The 12154-nt window shown below is 39.6% G+C and overlaps 1 protein-coding gene across 3 annotated transcripts in view; it reads left to right on the forward strand.

The window, feature by feature from the left end:
- Positions 1–12154, forward strand: part of LHFPL2 (LHFPL tetraspan subfamily member 2) — a 165382-nt gene that overhangs the window by 76413 nt on the left and 76815 nt on the right. For all 3 annotated transcript variants that reach the window (XM_019462926.2, XM_019462925.2, XM_019462927.2), the window contains one exon: positions 4188–4245. The gene's annotated coding sequence lies outside the window, so the exon portion shown is untranslated. The remainder of the gene's footprint in view (positions 1–4187; positions 4246–12154) is intronic.

The raw sequence follows: 12154 nt of genomic DNA on the forward strand, positions 1-12154 counted from the left end.
CAGAGCCTAGAGAGTTGTTTACTAAAAACTCCAGAGTACTTCTTAGATGGAGATAGAGTAGTTTGTAAGAATAACAGGGCTCTTACCATATTTTGCTTTTAGCACATCTCCTTTGGTTTCATTTCCATGCTTCAAGTCTTTAGGGTCCCTTCCTTGCCCTCGTCCTTGATGACTAAGTATGATGGTTGAAAAGCACCATGTTGCAAGGACCTAGCATTTACTAATTGTGTGACTTAGTGTAAGTGGTTCAAATTCCTAGTCTGTAAAGTAGGAATAATAAATGACATCTGCCCCGCACCCTCACTCCAACTGCCTTCTACTCATCGTGTGGATCACATGAGAAAACGAGTTGTCAAGTATCATTTAACTTCTCCAGTCCTCTGCCGTGGGAACTCCTGTTCTCGCCAAGGATGGGTGTAGGGAACTATTGCGTGGTTCATGGAATGATTCTTTCTATTATAGGACAGTAATCAAGACTTTCCCCTTCGTTGGCTTTTGTGATCATGAGCTGCTGCCTCTTAACCCACCCCAGAGGCGACCTGGTCCTCTGCGTGGTAGCTCTGTTTATTATGACACTCTTTCTTCAGTTGGGCTGAAATTTATCCCTATAACTTCCAATATAAATTACACTTGTTGGTTCTAGTTTTACAGAGTTACATGAAACAACTCAAATCAGCACATTTCAAGTCACAGAAATTTATAACTGAGAAAGGGGTCTTACAACTCTGCTTCCTGTTTTTGGCGGTTCAATTCATTTCAGTAAATAAGAGCTGGTGCGTATCACGTGGGTGCTGTGCTCAGGCCCTAAAGGCAGCTATTGTTTCTCCCCCTGATCTCCCCCCTGATCTCCGGAAGTGGAACAGAAGGGCATGAAGGGCACGCAACCCAAATGGAGATGAATGGGAAGGAAAAACTTTTTAACTCCTTAACGTGCAAAAAGAACGATGGTTTTAATTTCATTTAGGATACTTGCTAAGTAAATAATGCCTGCCTTTCTTGGGTTATAAATAATTGCAATGGTCAAGGAGACTACTGATCTATAAAAATGAAGATGAACGAATGATAATAATAAAGACTTATATTTCTGCTTTTTATAAGCTCCTCTGTGTTTATTAACCAGCAAGCAAAAGCATAATTGCACAAAGAGAAATGGAAACCGGCGAAATGACAGCATGATTACACCTCTGTATGCACTACATTAGATGTTCTTATAGTGGCCATGGCCCTTGGGAGGACCTTGAAGTGTCTTCTCCGAGATTAAAGGCAGAACACGCTGTCTTCATTGAGTTACATGTTTTTGTTTTGTTTTGTTAACGTTTATTTATTTTTGAGAGAGAGAAAGAGACAGAATATGAGTAGGGGAGGGTAGAGAGAGAGGGAGACACAGACTCTGAGTCAGGCTCCAGGCTCCGAGCTGTCAGCACAGAGCCCGATGCACGGCTCGAACTTGCACACTGTGAGATCATGACCTGAGCCCAAGTCGGACGCGTAACCGACTGAGCCACCCAGGTGCCCTGAGTTACATGTTGATTAACAGAATTTAAAACAAAAACAAGCAAATAAAAAAAAAAAAAAATAGCGCTGACGCTGGAGTTGGATGCCCTGGGTTCTCTTCTTGACCCTGTTGCTGACTGGAGGTGTGGTTTGGGGGGAAGTCAGCCTTTATTCCTCAGAGTTTCATTTCCCTCAAATTTAAAATGGGCTAAATTTATTTTGCCCTGCCTGTATAATTCAGCTGTTAGGAGTAAGTGTGTTCCTTTGCACAGACTTGAATCTTCACTTCTTACAAGCCGTGTAACTTTCAGAGAGTTCTTTAAACTTCTCTGTGCCTGCTTCTTCGTCTTTAAAGTGGGATAATATTAGTACCTACTTCAGGGTTTTTGTGGGAAGTGAGTTAATTCCCACCCAGGACGTACAACAGTGCCTGAAAGTTCATGCCTCATACAGTAATTATTTTTTTTTGTGAACTTTTGAGGGCTCTATGACTTAGTATATTGTTAGTCTACCGAAGTTTTAAAATAACATTTTTAGAAAATAAACATAACATAATGCCCCATTGTCACATGTTATCTTGTCATTTTGGTGATTTTACAAGATAGGACTTTGTTGTCAGAAAAGGTTAATCGTGATACTGAAAACTTATTCTCAAATGCGTTTTTTCTTCAGAGCTTCAGACCAAATTTATTTATTCTAGGAAATGTGTTTTACTGGCAGTGTGAGTTTGGAAAGCTTTAGGTGGGAGTCAGGATATGACCCTGCCTTCTCTATTACTGTTAGAGGCTGGAGATCTGTCCTAACTGTCTAGAGTTTTCCTTGTGTTGTATCGAACAAAAGATTTTTTAAATGTTATCTTTGATTTTGAACTGTGCTGATTCAGCTTTGAGGGGTAATGAAATGTTGATCAAGAGCTCCATCACAACAGACCCATTTGTAATAATCTTAGCGGCTTATTTCACAGAAGCAGTTTTCAGATAAAAATACTGATCATGACTTCCTGTGACTTTCCCTGAAGGGGTGAAATTAAATTGTGGGAAATGCTTGGAATTTAGCTAGTAATTAACTTATAAAGAACCATTTAAAAAAATCATAACTCCCCTAAGCTATTATAACAAAGACCTTGTGAGTTTAGAATTCTTCTGTGTATTTATGTTTTATAAAGTGGAACCTAATGACCATTGTTCACTATCTTCGAATTTGTTATTGAACTAAAATGATGGATGTAGATGGAGGAGCCTTTGAGCCGCTTGCTGGCTTTTCAACCTCAGGTCCCGTTTAGATTAATACTGATGCTGCTACTGTTAAACTAGTTATCTGGGTATAAATGTGGAAAATTTTAGCCTGATATTATACCCTCCATTATCAAAATTTGATGATGGGATATTTGAAAGTTTGATGGTAGAAAATGGACACGAAGATTTTTCCTGCTTTTCTGTTTATCAATAGAATTGAGGCTCTCAAATATTTTGTTTCATCTGTCTTATCCTGTTTGTGTACTTACCATTTCTTGAACTCTAAACCCTTTATTTCTAAGTGTTTACTGCTATACAGTGTTACATTACAGTCCCTAAATAGCATGATTAGGCTAACCATTTTGAAGTGAAGAAATTATTTTTAAGCATACAAAAAGCACAAGTTCATTTTATCTGCTAGTTGGTTTCTTTTCCAGAGTGTTTGTGTTACGGAATGTCAGGTTTCTGTCTGGGGAGGTAGTGAGTAGATTAGCAGGTGTTAGGGTAGAAGATGTTTTCAAGGGGCTGCACGGTAGGATGAAAGGATTGCAATTTGGAAACCCTGGGTGTATGTGATGCTGGCGAAGTTTCTGTGTTTCTTTCATTGTTAGTTTTTTCATCTGTCAATGGAAATACTGCCTGTCTGGACAGGTTATATAATCTGATGTCACATTGTGCTGATCTTACATATCAACATATGATACATAATGTCAGCATGATGTAACTGATCATGTAAAATGACCAAATGATAACTGATATTTTACATTAGAAATTTGTTTCATTGGTATTTAATATTTCAAAGCCTTGCTGAATAGATATTTTTGGATTCTTTGTGAATATATTAATAGGCTTATAATTTTCTAGGGTTACCACAAGACTTTGAGAACACCAAAAGGAATACTGATTTCTAAATAAACTAATCACTGAAGACATTCTTATTTCTTGACTCCTTTATTTACTGTGTTAGAGTTGTAATGACCATTTTTCCCTTTCTCCAGTTTTGGACATCCTTGTGAGTTTGCCTTTTAAAAAAAGTTAACAGAGTAACTGAAAAGGATATAGAATACTTCCAGGGTAGTTTCCTCATTCACAATTTTATATTTCATTCCTTAATTTGTTTCAGAATTATTTGAACCTTTTATGGCTGTTCATAAAGTGCCCTCAAGGATGCAGTACCTTCAAATTGATGTCCTTGTGAGGGGAAAAGAAAGGATGCAGTAATGTCCATATTCATGGGCTGTACCTTCCCCACTGTTCTCATTTGTTCTGGTTTGGACCTTGTGTTAGTACATCAGTGTTTCCAAGGATGGGTGACTGTGTTCTAATGCAGGTTGAACTGTCTCCTGCCTGGGGGCCAGTATTTAAAACATCACATATTTTAATGAGACATTAAATTGTATGCTAAATCTTCTTCATGTTTAAAAAAAAATCTAAGTTTTTTTCACTTTGTTTCTCCAGGTGGCATTTTTCTGAAGTTGATCATTGAGACTTACCAGCATTCCTACAGATATAATAGGTAAGTGGTTGAAATCAGATACCCTTATTATGATGATTCCTTGGATATACTTTCCAGCTGGATAGCAAATTACTTCTTGAAACAGGTTCAGTGTGTCAAACTTGTGGACTTGAATGGTAAACACTAGTTTTTGTTTGTTTTATGTTTTTGTTGTTGTTAGAGATGCCTCTTGGATGAATAGACACAAATGTTATAAAAGACCCTGTAAAGTTTCAAAATGGTATTAAATTTAATGCTATAATTTCCATGTTTCCTTTCTGACACTTTTGTTCTGTCACTATTCATAAACAAATTTCAAAATTCTTTATGATGGGCTCAGGTGACTTTCAGTTGTCTTTCCTTTTGAGTTTTCTGTGGGCCACGTTACCAGTTGTTACCATTTCTCTGTGAAACGGGAAGTAGAGATGACCAATTCAAATTACCCAATTTTTTTTACTTGATGACAGCTCTGGTAGGGGAACCGCCTAAATAAAAGTTGAAAACAGTTGACTAATAGGTGACTTGTGCTTAAGTCTATGGATTCTGGTTTATAAAAGTTACTTTTAGAAAATATTAGTAATAGTTACCAGGGGTTAAGTAATCTCCTACAGTATGCATTCAGGAAAATCAATTACATAATTATCTTAAAAGACTTTGATCCACCTCTGCTTCTTAAAGGGAGACGGTATTCAACCTGGTCCTCTAAGGACCTTGTTATGAACTTGAGGTTGTGGCTCATGCCAAGGGAGCCAGGATGTGGTTTGGATGTGGGACCCATTGACACCCCATCTGGGAGGGTCTGCCATATGCAGGGAGTCCATAGAATACATTCACAGACACCATCTCATTTGTGGAAAGGTGATTTTTTTTTTTAGGTTACAGATTCTGGGGAAGGAAAAATCGCTCTTATATCATGAATTGAACTGTTGATTTCTCAAATGTTATTGAATTATTCTAACAGTTACTACTGCTTGGGTTAGATTAGGAAGCTTGGGTTGTCTTTTTTTTTTTTTTTTTAATGGGAACTGTAACCACTTGTGAATTATGAAATTATTTGAGCAAAGTTCTCATGGGAAAGCTAGGGCTGACCCAAGATGGGTGGGTGTCCTGTGAAGGTTAATCATTGGCACCTTACCAAACTGATAATCTTTAAATATCTGTCCCATATTTATTTACTGGGAATAGGTGAAACTGATTTTCTATTAATAAAGACTTTTAATAAAAATATATATCTTTTCCTCTGTGTTGAAAATAAGGGATTTATTACATGTGATTTTCTGAACATGTGATTTTCAGAAGCCTGTTTAAAATTTGATTAATAATAACACTCTACCATGTATTGTTCAGGTCCAGACTTTTAGATGCTGTCAGCCAGGTGATATTGGGGTTGGTAGTGAGGCCTGTTTTCACTCACACAGTTCTTTGAGGGGAAATGTTCTCAACAGAGACGGGTCTGTGCCAGTGAGGAGTGTGTTTATTTCCCCTCCCAGGCACTGTCTGTTTGAGTGGAAACAGGTCCAATTGTCATTTTGTCCATTATATGAGGAGAGTCACATGTGAACCCCTGAGTTAAGTGGCTCCATATTTCCCATGTATTCCAGTGGTGATTTAGTCCCCCATTGTGGGTTGTCGCCCTAGATCACTGTCAGGATGGCCTGTTTAATCCAGCTCTGGGGAAAAAACCAATTCCATTCTGCCAGTGCCTTCAGAAGCTAAGTCATGTTCACCCTTGAAATCCCCCTTTCTGAAGATTTAGCCAGATAAAACTCACCTTCTGTGTCTCTTTTTTTTTTTAATTGTGAATTCATCCCATACAAATACAATAAAACTTTATGAAGTCAGACATAACAGTAGCCTTCCTGAAGTAACAGCATGTGAATTACAGGGCAATGTGACTACTCACATTATATCCACTTGGTGAAAGGTTTCTCTTGAGCAAAGAGTCATTGTGGTCTGGGGAGAGCCTCATCATCAGGCGGTCCTAGGCTGAGGCTCCATCTTTGCTGGACACAAACCCAGGTTGGGACCCCAAATGTGGTGCCAGTTGGCTGTGTGACCTAAGGCATGTTCCTTTACCCGATGGATCTCCCATCTCTTTATGTGTGGATATCCCTTCCTCCCAGAGTGGTTTGGAAGATTCAGAGAGGCAAAGATAGGCTGTGTGTGGTATAAGAGCAGGCAACAAGTATCCCCCACCTGGCTTCCTGACATCAGGAAACTTGGAAGGAACTCCGGACACGGGATGGAGGAACTGCTCTGCCATGTACCTCCTTGCCTCACTGGTAGAGACGCAAGTTATACTTCCTCTGTTCTGCCCTGCCTACTCTGTGAGAATTGTGAGAAATCTTTGAAAAGTGTGAATTTAGGGTGTTGGTTGGTATTAGAAGGTTTCTAGCAGGCAGGCTTTAAAAAAAATCTAGTCAGGCTTTCTGGGCTTGATTCCCAGCTCTACACCTTATAATTAGGTGTATGACCTTGAACAAGTCATTAACACCCTCTCTGGCTCTCACCTGTCTCACAGGATTGCTGCAGGATTAAATGATGTACTCTGTGTAGAGTGAGGCGTATGGAACTAGCACCTAGTGAATCTCAATAAATATGCTCATAAATTCGCCAGGACACAAGAAGGGAGGTGGACAATCTGACTCGAAAACATTTGCATGGTTTCCACATCTCGTGAGTTTGAACTTTGACTTAAGGAGCTGCCTTTTATATCATCTTATGTTATTTAGACCAGGAAGGATCATCTTTTTCCTGAATAAACTGAGAGTGATCTTATCCTGCAGTGTGGGACTCCCTCATCAGAAGTGTGCTAGTCTTCTTCAGTTTTCTGTTCACGAGTGAATGAATCTTTCCCCATCTGGGGGAGTTCTTGATGGAATTGACCAAAGAGCAAAGTGAAAGCTCTAGGTTTGCACTGCCTGTTATGGTAGCCATTCTCTTGAGCACTTGAATTATGGCTAGTGCGACTGAGGCATGGAATTTTTTATTTTATTTCATCTTAGTTCATTGAAAATTTAGAACTGATGGTTAATTAAGTTGTTGGAAAACTTTTAAGTATGTTTGGGATAATTCGGGCATGCAGATTTATTTTTTCATCTGTACATTTTACATAGTTTAATCAGATCAAGTATTTCTGCTGAAAACTTAGTACCTGAATTGAGATGTGCTTTAAGTGCAAAATACACAGCAGATTTTGAAGTGTTAGTGTTAAGGAAAAAGGATGTAAAATATTTTTAATATTTTTGCATTGATTATGTGTTGAAATGGTAATGTTTTGGATATGTAGAATTAAATACATTATTAAAATCAATTTCTTCTTTTTAAATGTTTCTACTAAAATTAAAAAAAAATATTTAATGTTTATTTATTTTTGAGAGATAGCATGAGTGGGGGAGTGGCAGAGAAAGAGGGATACAGAGAATTCAAAGCAGGCTCTGTGCTGTCAGCCCACAGCCCAGCACGGGGCTTGAACTCATGAACCCTGAGATCATGATCTGAGCTCAAGTCAGATGCTCAACCAACTGAGCCACCCAGGTGCTCCTTTACTAAAATTTTTAAATGCTATACATGGCTCACATAATACTACCATTGGACAACAATACTCTAGAAGATCCTTGAAAGAACAGGGTAATTTTTTTTTTTTTAAGTTTATTTATTTTGAGAGAGAGAGAGAGAGAAAGAGTGAGTGAGTGCGGGGTAGGGACAGAGAGAGAGGGAGAGAGAATCCTAAATAGGCCCTGCTCTATCAACACAGAGCCATACGCTGAGCTGAATCTCATGAACTGCGAGATAATGACCTGAGCAGAAATCAAGAGTCGGATACTTAACAGACTGAGCCACCCAGGTGCCCCAAGAACAGGGTAATTTCTAATTTATTAAATAAAATAGTTTTTTTCCAGTAGGTTGTGAGGAGTATGAAAGTGTTGTTGTTTTTTTTTTTTTTTAATTCTTTTAAAGTTCACAGTCTGCAGTTAAGAGGGATATTTTTAAATATTCAAAGTTGGGAAAAAAAAGAAAAGAAAAGGCACATCTCTGATGTGTTGCCTGAACCTTATGTTATACAGCCCAAGGCTCAATTCTGATGTCTTTGCTGTAGACCTTTCCCCTCGCTTTCTTAGGAAATGTGCCAAGGGAGGTACTCACCACTGTTCCACCAGGATAGGAACCCAAACACTGCTTTTCAGCTGAAAGTTCTGCTTCTTTGATGATTGTTAACTTTGACATTTGATGCAGGTACCATGTTCCCAGGGTCACATTTTGATATGCCCAAGAGAGATCAGTTTAGGAACCGTCATCCACGAAAAAAATGACTTTTAACCACCTACGTGAATGAGCATTCTCTTCTTACTGTGGCACCAGAAATAGAGAAATACATTTTCAAGGGAGTGATTGCTGGCTACATGCTTAGTTGTCACCAGTGTCTGTATGAAACATGAGAAGGTAATGTAAGCAGGGTTATCAGTGTGTTTCCTTCTCATTCATGCCCTGGGTGACACTTAAGTGTATTCTAAGAGGTGGGGGAAGAGTGTTTGACTCAGAATCATGATGGCTGGCTCACAAGGTGATGGTGGTGAGGTTTCCTGAGCTCTCTCTGATTCTGCTCCTGTGTAGTTGGTGTCAACAAACACCAGCCACTTCCTGTGTCTAAATCTTGCATTGTGTGTACTTGATCTGTGACAACACATTCCTTTGTGTGATAAACATGGCAAATACATTGCCATCCTCATACTTTTCCAGGCGGAGTGAATGAATGAGAAGGTTTGCTTTCCAATGCTGTTCCACCCAGGAATTAAGCAGGATTGATATTTCTGTATTAAATAGAAGCCATTATACATTTTATAATGAACCTCTAGCCACCAAAGAGTGGCTTTTCCTTGCATAGAATTTAACTGTTGTGACACTGAGACTTTTAAGTTCCAGTGGTAGAGTGTAGAATTCATTTCCACCGGTAGTTTGGAAGCACTTTACAGGAGAGGATGAAATAGCTTTCTTCCTTTACTGAGGATAAATTAGACTAAATAAATGGTAAATGATAAAACAAAGTAGAAATAAGATTGTGATTTTCTTTTTTTTTTTTTTTAATTTTTTTTTAACGTTTATTTATTTTTGAGACAGAGAGACAGAGTATGAACGGGGGAGGGGCAGAGAGAGAGGGAGACACAGAATCGGAAGCAGGCTCCAGGCTCTGGGCCATCAGCCCAGAGCCCGACGCGGGGCTCGAACTCACGGACCGCGAGATCGTGACCTGAGCTGAAGTCGGACGCTTAACCGACTGAGCCACCCAGGCGCCCCAAGATTGTGATTTTCAAGATTTCAAAAAAAAGCAAATCAAAATAATTAGATATATTGAAGACTGAAAATGAAAGCAGTTCTTTTTCTGCTTTTGTTACGTGAATGTTGACGGCTTGCCTTTTTTCTGATACGTTTTGGCTAGACCTGTGCCTGTTTGACAAGAGAGTCCTGAGGATTCTTCTCAGCAAGGACAGAGTGAAAAGTTGCTTTCCTTGGTAGACTGTGAACTTTTGAGGGCTGGTGTGAGTATTTTATTATATCTTCAGTGTCCGGTACATTGTCTAATGCATAGTAGGTGCTTGGTGAATATCGGTTGATGGATGGGAGGTAAATGTCTGTGGTTAGACCATAGAGCTAGGTCTGTAACATTCTCTGAAGAAATCTCTACTTCAAGCACATTATGGGCTGCCCAGCCTAATGTCTGTTATAGGTTATGTGCTCGATAAATGTCGGGCAAATGGAGGAGTGAATGTGGGCTGACGTATAACTTCCAATTTATAAGGGGTTGTGGCATTTTGACCCATTTATAATTTGGGAAGCCACAAAGGTACTTTTAAGCAGGGAAGTGAGGTTAGACATTAGGAAGGCACCAGCTTAGCAGATTGGACAGAGGCTGGGAAACCAGGTAGGAAGGGGTCACTGGCAAGAAACAATGAGGGTGGAAAGCGAGGCTTCAGAGGGTCAGGTGGGAGAGGCTGCAGCTAAACTGAATGGAGCGCAGTCCCAGGGGGTGGGTATCTATCTGGTTATCTTTGGATAGGAGCTGGGGTGGCTCTCTGGATAGGAGAGTTATCATAAATAAGCTTTAAGTCCAAGGAATAGATAGGAGGAGTATTCTGGTGTACTGGCCTCCCTTCTACTTTTCAGAGAAAAGTAGAAAAAGTAGAAAAAGTCACCTGTTGAGGGGGATTAGGTGAAGCAGGGGGTTAATGCTTCCCTGTGTGGAAAGGAACTCTTCTCGGTGCTGATGTGGCAAGAGCGTCCATCTTCTTGTGAATTCTGGTCATCTGTCTGGTGGATTATTCCATGGAGAATTCAGGTCCTCCATCTGATGGGATAAGTCCACAAGGATGTTCTGGATCTCACATCAACAAACAGGTAGTTTTGTTGTGATCAAATGCTAAAGTCTGTGAAAGAGGCTCTAAAAATCTCCTCCATCAAGTAGATTTGGTTCCAACTGGTAGTCCTCTTATCATTCCAGCTACATAAAGAAATGCCATGATCCTTAAGTAGAAAGCTTTTTCACCTTAATGATCCATTTTGTAAATTTCTCCTTGAAAGGAAAGGGTTGAACTCACCTCATCTGAATGAATATATACTGCGATGGTCTAGAGGTGTCTCCTTCACTGTTACTGCAAAATATATGTGTGCTTTTACATGAAGCTTGTTAACGTAGGTAAGTCATAGCTGTATATATTTTTATCATTTCCCCTGTCAAACCACAGCAACCCCTGCTGACCACTAAAGAAGGCAGTAGTAGCTGTGAAGTTCTGAGATCCTGCTCCCATAAACACCCTCTCTGCTCTTTGAAATTTCATCATGATTTCCTAACAGAAACTGGCTTCTTTTGAATTAAATATTGATTTAATCTACATTCCCTTTTGGATTAATTCAAAAGCCAAAATAAAGTTTTTGTAATCATTTCCTTTCCTTGTGCTCTCATGCCTACAGGAAGTGCCAGTCATACATCGATACTGTCTTTTAAGACACCAGCCTTCCCTGAACCACAGGCTAGCCACTCATCACATATCTAGAGTTAGGGTGCCAGGCAACCTGTAAAGATGGGATTGACCCCTAGTCTCTGTGTCTTCTGTTACCGGCCCAGAACAGCCTGTGAAAAACTCTTAAGAGCTAATTGGCAAGCTCAGATGAACTTAGAAGTGTACCTGATTCTGATCCAAATTAATATGTATGTGCGGCCAAGTTGTGTTAGGAAATGAGCTCTTCCTGTCATTAACTCACAGCTTAGGTCATCTCTTTCATGTAATGAAGGCAAATATGAGAATTCACTTTAGAAATCTAGTGTGACTAATCTGAAAGAGCTGGTTCCACTCTGGTTGCCTCATCACCACAGTTCTCTCTTCCTGCTTCATTCCCAAATTGCATCCCTGTTTCAGTTGAAGTTCAATCCATTTTTCTCCTATTCATGGACTAGCTGTGGACTGGCAAGACACAGCCGGCCTAGCATGGTGGTCAGCTGCTTTCATGGACTTCCCATCAATGTTTATTGTCAGAGTACCCATCTTCTTGACCATTTACACCCTGCACCAGGTACATTCTGGTAACCGTCAGGCATTTTGGTATAAGGGTAGTTGTAAAGAAGGTCACTTGGGCAGACCTCCAGGAATTGTATTTTTGTTTAGCTGCTGTGATATTATATGTTTTATGCTTGCATATTTATATTATCTGCACATCTCAAAGCAAAGGTAGTTCTTCAGCTGCCCAAAGGTCACACCTCAGTCTTTCCTAGTGCCTTGTATACTTTTGAAGCCAAGCAGCAACCCTTACGTGCTAACTATTATTGCCGGACTAGAATTGCCGAAAGATGTGTATCTGTGTTTTCTACCAATTATCAAAATAATCCAGGTTCATACAGGAAAGTGTACACATGCAGGAGAAAAAAATCAGTCTCCTT

This window comes from Panthera pardus, unplaced genomic scaffold (genome assembly GCF_024362965.1).
Source record: "Panthera pardus isolate Hobbes unplaced genomic scaffold, ASM2436296v1 HiC_scaffold_2, whole genome shotgun sequence".
Classification (NCBI taxonomy): domain Eukaryota; kingdom Metazoa; phylum Chordata; class Mammalia; order Carnivora; family Felidae; genus Panthera; species Panthera pardus.